Genomic DNA, 10,097 nt, shown 5'->3' with positions numbered 1-10,097 from the left:
CAGAGGCAGACTAGGGCCAGAGGCCCGGGCTCTCAGCTGCAGACCCGGAGCACCAACCCAAGCCACCCCACCACAAAGACGACTCCAGCCTCACCCGAAGGGCAGCAGAGGAGAGCCCCAGCAAGAGTCCCCCACGGTCTTGGGGCACAGGTCCCAGTGGGCCAAGATCAGCAGCCGCCGGCCCCACCAGGGACCGGCCACCCATGGTGGCCCGAGTGAAGGATCCAGGGCCCCAGGAGCCCAGAGGCTCCCCCCCTAACAGTACAGGGCCCACACCATGCCTAGGAGAATCAAGCCCCCCCAGACAACCACCCGGCGTGGACCAGCACACACCCCGGGATCCAGGGCGCCATCGATCACCTCCCCCACCCTCCACCCCATATAACCCCACACTCACACCCTCCCCTGTGCCGTACCCACAAGCACTCACTCTCACACAGTCACGTCACACATAACCCACCCACCATGCCCCGTGGGGGACACCCCAGGCGGACCAGAGGACAGCGAGCCCCAAGCACAAAATAAAACCTTAAAAGATGATAAAACATCCCCTCAGTGTTTAAAGAAAAAGTGGGTTTTAAGAAGAGATTGAATAACTGACAAGGATGCCCGTTTATGTCTGAAGGCAGCTGATTCCACATCGGAAGTTCGATCCCCTCTCAGCTTCGGCCTCATCTTTGGAACAACGAGGAGCTGCTGGTGAGTCGCTATAGTCTTAAACTTAACAGGAAAATTCACACAAATCTTGTAAAAAATATCTAAATCTGTTGCATTGCTTAATGAACTAAAGAGCTTTTATGTCAGAAATCAGTTTGCATCAGTGTTTAACTGAACCTGCTTACTGTGTTGAGGTTTGGGGGGAAACTTATATAAAAAACAGCTAATCCATATTCATTCAGTTACTCACATTTAGTGAAATAGTAGATGTTATTTTATTTTAAAGGGTTTATACATGGAGATTTTTACATTCATCCATGCTGTGTTTTGCATTCATTCATAAAAGCTGTTTGTCCTCTGAATGAGGTGCCAGCCGATCGGTGGATTTCATGCAGAAGCATCTGAACCAGTTCAGGTTTTTTTAAATCCTGGCTGTGTTGAAGACCCTCTGGCTGCTTTCCAGTCTCAGTGTTGGTGTGTTTCATAAAAGCCTGTAAAAGCAGTTTGGTGTAAAAGGACGACGTCTAATAAACTTTTTTTCTTCTTCCAGGATGTGTTGATGGCTTCACACTGAAACTGTCTGCAGAGCTTTAGCTCAAGTTCTTCATACTGTTACATGACTGCAGGAGAAAATGGAACAAGTCGTTGATGGGATGCTTTTCATGCTTCCTGTCACATTTTGTGAGTAGTTGCATAATTTTTCTCCTGAGGCAGATCACAGCAGGAACCAATGATGCGTCACACGTTTTCCTTCATAAAGAAAAAAAAAAAAAGATTTCCAGTCTGACAAATGTTTGATGTCAGCTGAGGAGCAGATGATGGGCAGCAAACTGTCAGCCTCATGTTAGGATAATTTTACGAGGGATTAAGAACTTTTTTCATTCACAACCAGAAAAAGAAACTTGGATGTTGAGTGATGAGTCAGTTACAGCTCAGTCAACAGAAAGGAGGAGAAACGAGGTCTGACTGAAGAGCCGGACTGAAATGTTTCTGCAAATCATAACAAACAAACAGATGTTGGACTGACGAGGATCATCTGGTGAAGGCACGAGAGAAAAATCTGTTCAGTGTGTAACAGATGTCCTGATTACACACAGAAAAACAAAACTTGATTTTATCTTTGACAAGAAAGAAGAAGAAAAAAACCCACATAGCATCAAGAAGGAGGCTGCTCTGACAACATGAGCAGAAAACAAAGGAAGACTGAAGAACTGGAGGTTTACGAGCTGCACAGGTGATAAGAAAGAAGATCCAGGTGTGCTGATTGGGAGGGGCAGGTAAGGAAGATGAGGACAGAGAAACCCCAAAGAGCTGTAGCGGAATGAAAGATGGACAAAAATGAAGTTAATAAAGTTGTTTCTCAGCCTCAGGACGCTGTGACGGCCCCAGAAATGCACAATAGATGTCACTGTGTCCTCAAACGAACGTTTAAAGGTTGGAAAGTTATGAAGTAACGTAATCTTTTTCATTCTGCTCACATGGTGACAGCTTATCAGAAGACATCGAAAAGATGGAAGCAACACAGTTTTTGTACATTTGCAGATATAAAAAAAAAACCCAAAATAAATTACACAAGTCTACATGTAAGAAGACAGAGTATTGGGGAGAAATCTGTTTGTTTATCCAAACTCATAATTACATAATGGAAGTTATTTGATTCAATTATCTGATAATTCCAGAGATCAGATAATGATCAGATTTTAGGTGTGCATACACCACACAGATGAATAAATTAAAACTAAATAAAAAAAATTAAATAAAATAAAATTTAATAAATCGATAAAGAAAAATAGCAATTTCCCATTAGGATTAATAAAATATTTTCCATTTTCAAACGGGCTCAGAGCTGAACGAATGAGAAGCAACAGACTGGCTGGGAAACACAACAGGAAAACATCTGATACCAGCTTCCAGAAAGCAAACAGACACGTTACTGTCACAAAGAGTCCACACAAAACATCAACAACAACACACACACACACACACACACACACACCACCATAACTTGTGGAGTCCCCCCAGGGCTCTGTTATTGGACTTCTTCTGTTCAACTTATTTATTCTCCCTTTGATCAAATTTTACACAGACAGTCTGGCTGCAGAGCTCCACTCTCAGGTCACCTCCACTATAGTTCAGAAAGAAACAAAGCATTTTCAAAAATAAATGGCATTTCAGAACCGCATCGGAGATTTTTCAAAATAAAATGTACAGGCATAAAGCTGCATTTAGAATCAAGTAGTTCAAAAACTGTGAATACTGACATTGATCTACAAGCAAGTATTAAAATAGCTAACAAGAACACACACACAGCCACACAAATATAAATTTTTGATGAAAACAGTTAACTTTAACGGGGATTGCATTTTGTATATGCATGTGGAGGTGCAGGTGGAGCCTGGATGACATGGTTGGTTTAAACTTTGGACACAGTGGACAGTGATATAAGCTGCAGCAGGTTGTGCATTTTTTAGTTGCAGCTTCCTTTTGACAAAACAGATGGATGCATCTATAAAAGACAAAACAGCTGCTGGTCATGACACAGTTCAAACTTTGTATCAGCTGAGACTAAAAACAGCCCAACAAGATCTCTGCAGCTGCTTAGCTGTGAAAACAACGTATTTCAGTCCAAGCCTGCATGTTGAAAACAACCAGAGCCACTCTGGAGATAAACTGAAAGTTGGGTGAATTGAAAACAAGATAAAAAATAAAACCTAAAAAAAAAACTATACTAGCTCTGCTACAAGTTCAAGCTAAACAGTTTATCAAACCATGCACACTCGTACATGAACTCATGCATTTGTTTAACCACCTCCAAACAGTCAAACCTGTACACAGTCTGTTTACACGGCTGTAGCATTCGGTAACCCTACTTGCTTTAAATATAACACAATTAACAGCGACAGATAACTTCGCTGACAAACATAGAAAAGACATTTTACGCTTTGCAGATTAAGCTGTAGAGAAATGTTCCACTGTTGCAGAGTCTTATGTGTTCAATCAGTTCTTCTGGTCGTCTCCCAGGTGGCGTTTGGTGGTGGAGGAGTGGGCGTGGTAAAGTTTGTTTCTTCCTGCCCTATGGTGGAGGTGTTCTGAGAGTTGAGCCTGCACCTGGAACTGCTCTGCATGCAGACACCTCTCAATATTACAGAACTTTAACATTAATTATCACAGTTATGCAGATGATACACAACTTTATGTGTCTCTGTCACCAGACAACGACAGCCCAACAGACAAAACTGAGATTATTCTGTTTGGTAGCAAAGAGAAGAGGGTCAGCATTGGTAAACACCTGGAGACTCGGGCTCTTAAAACCACCGACCAAGTTCGTAACCTGGGAGTGTTGATAGACTCAGACCTGACTTTCAGCAGCCACATCAAAGCTTCACTAAGAAGCTTTTTACCAGCTCAGAAACATCAACAGAATTAAAAGTTTAGTCTCCCAGAAAGACCAAGAGAAACTCATCCATGCATTCATCTCCAGTAGACTGGATTACTGTAATGGTCTTTTAACAGGACTTCCTAAAAAGAGCATTAAACATCTGCAGCTCATCCAGATGCTGCTGCTAGAGTTTTAACCAGGACTAAGAGATCTGAACACATCACACCAGTTTAAAATCTTTACACTGGTTTCCAGTTTATACTGGTTTCCAGTCAGTCACAGAGTAGATTTTAAAACCCTTCTGATCATTTACATCCCAGAACGGTTTAGGCCCAGAATACAGCTGTTATATGTTCAGAGGATATAAACCTAGCAGAGCTCTTAGATCCAAAGACTCTGGTCAACTAGTCCAGACCAGGGTCCAGGCCAGAATTCAGGCCAGAGTCCAGACCAGAGTCCAGACTAAACATGGAGAAGCAGCATTTAGCTGTTATGCTGCAAACAAGTGGAACAAACTGCCAGTGGAGATTAAACCTTCACCAAATGTAGACAATTTTAAATCCAGGTTAAAAACATTTTTTCTCTCATGTGCCTATACATGAAATCTGCATGTTAACTTTTTTTACTCGTCTTGCTTTTAATCATTTTATTGTAATTTATTATTTTATTGTGACTTTTGTTATTTGTTGCTGCCTTTTACTATTTTCAATGCTTTATTTGCACCACCTGCAATGCTTTTAATGTTTTATGTAAAGCACTTTGAACTGTCTTGTACAAAGAATGTGATGTAAAAAAACTCAAAAAACATAAAAACGCCATGAAGAGACACAAAGTGAAACAAGCATGAAGACTCATGACACAGGACACAGAAACATGACCAAAACCCAGCCTGTGTGTGTTAGGTCATGTTAGTGTGTGTGTGTTAGGTTATGTTAGTGTGTGTGTGTGTGTGTGTGTGTGTGTTAGGTTATGTTAGCATGTGCGTGTGTTAGGTTGTTAGCATGTGTGTGTCTTAGGTTATGTTAGTGTGTGTGTGCGTGTGTTAGGTTATATTAGTGTGTGTGTGTGTATGTGTGTGTGTGTGTGTGTGTGTATCTGTGTGTGTGTGTGTGTGTGTGTGTGTGTTAGGTTATGTTAGCATGTGTGTGTGTTGGGTTGTTAGCATGTGTGTGTCTTAGGTTATGTTAGAGTGTATGTGTGTGTGTGTGTGTGTGTGTGTGTGTGTGTTAGGTTATGTTAGCATGTGTGTGTGTTGGGTTGTTAGCATGTGTGTGTCTTAGGTTATGTTAGTGTGTATGTTAGTGTGTGTGTGTGTGTGTGTTAGGTTATGTTAGCATGTGTGTGTGTTGGGTTTTGTTAGTGTGTGTGTGTGTGTGTGTGTGTGTGTGTGTGTGTGTGTGTGTGTGTGTGTGTGTTAGGTTATGTTAGTATGTGTGTGTGTTGGGTTGTTAGCATGTGTGTGTCTTAGGTTATGTTAGTGTGTGTGTGCGTGTGTGTGTGTTAGGTTATATTAGTGTGTGTGTGTATCTGTGTGTGTGTGTGTGTGTGTGATAGGTTATGTTAGCATGTGTGTGTGTTGGGTTTTGTTAGTGTGTGTGTGTGTGTGTGTGTGTGGATGTTCAGTGTGTGACTTTGAGCTTTCACCAGATAATAAATGGATTTGTCACGTTTTGCAGTGAACTTCAGACACCTGAACATTTCCAGTCTCTGGCCTCCAGGTGGCACTAAGATCTCACTAACACACACACACACACACACACCACCCACCCACCCACACAGACACAGAGAAACTGCAGTCCATTTCCTGCTCTCCCTCCACATTATTATTCCTCAGCAGCAGGGACCCAGAGGCTGAAAGTGGGACTTTAATGTGGCTCCTTCCCTCTGCTGGAGTCCCATTTAAGTGTTTCACAAACAGGGAAATTTATTTGGGACCAGCAGATTATGAGCACTGCCTTCAGCTGCTGCGTTCCTCAGTCTGCCATCAATTATTTTCCTTTAATTGGTGTGATATCCAGTGGTGGCGGTGGGCCTGTGACGGCTGCTGGGACTGTGGACACGTTCACATGTGTGCATCACACTGTGGCTGAAGGCTGCAGCAGAGAGCTGATGATGCTGTTTGCTGACTGGAAACTGATGGACTGATATCAGTCATACATACTGAATAAAAGTGGTGATATTAAAAAAATATAGTTGCACTCTTTAGGTGATATGCACTTTACCAGGGGCAAGAGGTTAAAATTAGCTCCACGCTAACTATATAGGCAAAACATGTGTGGTTTTATAGGTCCTCCATGTCTGTCAGCATTGTCCCTGATAAATAAAGTAATCAGTCAATAAATACTCTAGCTGTTTCACTGCCATTTGATGCAGGATGACAGTCAGCATCTCTGTCAAACAGCTCAGATACAGAAATATTACATCCAGAAATCTGACCAGAGGTAGATGATTGCCTCTGCAGCAGGGGTTCTTAACTTTGTTTTATGCTGGGGCCCAACTTTTCCAGTACAAAGTGGTCCAAGACCCATTTAAATATTAACACTGCACTGGTTTCACTGATTTCACTCTTAGTTAAATCTGTAGTAAACATCTAAACCAGATCTACTCGCAACTTAACAGCAAAGCTTGTAAAATGTCACATGATGCAATGTGATCATCACAAAGACATTTATATATCACATGTATGTGAAACTGCACATACAGCGATGCCATCGCTTTGTAAAAGAACAATTAGAAAGGTAAACATTTTAGATTTTCTTTGCATTGTACAAAAATTACATTAAGAAAATCTGACCTGTAGATTACTACAGCCCCTTCCAAAAATCACGGCATCACCAGTCTTCATTCCATGTCATTTAGTAGAAAAAAAACATATCAGACATGCCACAAACGTACAATTTTCCATGATATGGAGGTGCATGTCAGGTAAATGTACTAGTGAGATTGTTGTCATGACATCTGTAATCAATGCACAAGGTGATAATATCCTTTTTCAAGATAATAATGCATCTTGCCATCGAGCAAAAACTGAAAACTGTTCTTGAGGAAAGACACGAGGTCAGTTCATGGCCTGTAAATAGTCCGGATCTCAGTCCAACTGAAAATCTGAGGTGGAAATCGAAAATGGTCCATGACAAGGCTCCAACCTGCAAAGCTGATCTGGCAACAGCAATCAGAGCAAGGTGGAGTCAGGCTGGTGAGGAGTTCTGTTTGTCACCGAGTCCGGGCCAACGTACAAGTGGTGTGTAGTGTTTTTCTTTTTTATGATTCCAGACTTTTCGGTCGGTCGGTTGGTTGGATGGATACCGTCTGTGCCCATTTGATGTAATTCACCTCACCTACAAGACAGTGGAGCTGGATAGTTTGTTTGTCTTGTAAAATATCTCATGCTCATAATGAGCCCGTGACCGTGATGGTATGTAATGGCAGCAGAAAAGGATATAAACGCTTGGTTCCATCGGTCATTAAGTAGAACATGAGATATTTGGGAAATTTTTTGTGATATTTTGTCATATTTGTGAATGACAACACACAATATAAAAATGTAAAAGTGAATGGATTAACAATATTAAATTACTAAAGAAAACTGAATATACATGTGATTATTATGAGTATATATGAGTGATTACCATATGCAGCTAAATTTCTTTCACAAGACCTTAACTAGAGCATCTTAGTGCTGTAGTGGGGCTGTAAACCTGACTGGTCGACATCAGGACAGTTGCACGGAAGCACTGACTGAATGCCTGATTTTCTGAATTTTGTTGAAAGAAGCAAACTCATTCCAGGCCCGGTTGGATAGAAGTTCTGGGGTTACTGACACAGGAGGATTAGTTAGCCTGTCAACAGTAACAAGGCACGAGCATTAATGCTGTTCTTAGCAATGATGTCAGAAAAAGAGAAAAGAAGCATATTCTCAATGAGAAACAAGCCTTCAGGTCAAGAGACTGGGGTGAGATCAAAAGGATTCAGTAGGCATTTGAGGTGGGGCTAAGGAGGTGTAAGAAGGCCTACAGGAAAAAGCTGGACAACTACCCCCTACAGAACAACACCAGAGACATGGGAGCAGGCAAAAGAAAGAGCCATGATTCTCTGTGATGCCTGACCAAGCGAGGAGACATATGGAGAGACTCCACCTGCACAAGGTTCCCGGATGTGATGGGAATAATTCCAGAATCTTGCTGCCTGTCTGTCATCCTGCATTACATCTTCAACCTGAACCTGATGCAGTAAAGGGTGCTGGTACTCTGAAAAACATACCACCTGGTACCTGTTGGTAAAAACGCCTCATCTGTGGTAGTCCGATGTGTCAGAGATGGACATTGGGAGGAATACAGAGAGCTGCTGAGGAACTTTATGGACTAGAGCAGCAGAAACCATGTTCTTCTGAGTGTGAATAAGATGAAGGAGATGGTTATTGATGGAGGGGGAAATCTGCACACCACCCATGAGGATGCTGAGCGAGGAGGTAGAAGACCTGGACAGGAGACTGGACTTGAAGAACAACACAGATCCTGTACAGCACGTGTAGATCATGTGTGATGGTTTGAAATTGAGACAGGCACATAGACATCAGGTAAAAAAAAAAGAAAAAAATAGAAAACAGGACACATGAGAATCACAGAAAATGGAATCAATTGTAAAACGTGGAATATGGTGAAATTAGATATGTGGTTGTTTAAATCCAAGCCAAACAAGGCTAGAAAAAGACACTGAAAGAGCTGCATCTGAAGCATTAGAGCAGAGGTGTCCAAAGTCGGTCCCTTGAGGGCCGTTGTCCTGCAGGTTTTCAATGTTTCCTGCTTCAACACACCTGACTCAAATTAAATGGATCCAACAGCCAATTAAGTTTTGCACAATTACTCATAAATTTGAGTCAGGTGTTTTTGGAGCAGAGACACATTGAAAACTAGCAGGATTGTGGCCATTGAGGACCAGAGCTGGACACACCCGCATTAGAGTGAGAATATACCGGCTGGGAAATCTGAAAACAAGAGCGGCCACCATCAAACTCACTCCACGTGTTTGAGCTGCACCTAGAGGCTGTCCTGGAGAAAATCTGTCAAAATTAAACATTAATCTTCAAAAATTCTAGTTCAGCATAACTTAACTGTCAATCTCTATGTTCACACCAGCCTTTTTGATCAAAATCCTAGTCCGTCAACTCAGTGGGGGTATTGTGAATGTGCAAACTGACTGATTTGGATCAAAGAAGTGCACTTGGTTGGCCTACAAATGCAGGTCTTGGTCTGCAAGAAGTGAACCAAATACAGGAAGTGGACTACGAAATGCATTGTGGGTCCTGCACACGGCATTGTGGGGGAACACGACAAAAACATATGCGCCTGTGGGACGATGGGCAGTTCTGGACAGGAGGAATGGCTCGCGGTCAGACATGGAAGAACTCGGTAAAAGCTCTGCTATATAATCAAACCAGGACCGCTAGGATCTGATGCAGCTCCATATTTTGCTGTTAGGTGGTAGAAACAGAAGTAGTCTGGCATTAACTGATAAACAAACATGGACAATTCTTCACACCAACTACACTGTAAACTGGAGGGACAGCAACTCTGCTGCAGCTCCGCTGTCAGAGGTTTAAACAAAAATCATTCCTCCCATTAAACTTTGTACAATAAATCTTCCATGTGTGAGATGGCCATCTTTTTTATATTGTATAATTGCTCTTTTATTTATGTCGCCTCTGACGACTGTTCAACATACCCTGTAGTCCTTGACAGATTTTTGTGGCTCCTCATTCAAGTACACAGTCAGGCCTCTGAGGATCTCATCTTACGTCAATGCTGTCAACCTAGAAATGGAATTTAGAAAGGATGTTCACACACACCACAACATTAGGATCAAAACCAACCGGCAGAGAAAATATCTATAAAACAAACATAGGTGCAACTTTAAGTAGAGCCATAAAAATAGTCGAAGATGATCTCAATGTTATATTCATTAGGCAGTTCTAGTGTGCCTGTCCTCTGTGTTGGCCTATGATAAGACTGACAACCTGTTATAAATAAATTGAAAAACTGTCAATACAACTGTTAATCCCCCC

General features: G+C 41.9%; 1 long non-coding RNA gene across 1 annotated transcript; it reads right to left on the bottom strand.

The window, feature by feature from the left end:
• Positions 1 to 913: 913 nt before the first annotated feature.
• LOC121631220 lies at positions 914 to 2,005 on the bottom strand. The gene is made up of 2 exons (XR_006008705.1): positions 1,808 to 2,005; positions 914 to 1,647 (listed from the first exon to the last, which is right to left on the bottom strand). It is a non-coding gene; the product is annotated as an uncharacterized LOC121631220 (long non-coding RNA).
• Between the last annotated feature and the right edge of the window lie 8,092 nt (positions 2,006 to 10,097).

The sequence above is a fragment of the Melanotaenia boesemani genome, chromosome 20 (assembly GCF_017639745.1).
Source record: "Melanotaenia boesemani isolate fMelBoe1 chromosome 20, fMelBoe1.pri, whole genome shotgun sequence".
NCBI classification, from domain to species: Eukaryota; Metazoa; Chordata; class Actinopteri; order Atheriniformes; family Melanotaeniidae; genus Melanotaenia; species Melanotaenia boesemani.
Note: the sequence above shows the minus strand (reverse complement) of the source record. Positions and strands in the feature narration are given on the sequence as shown.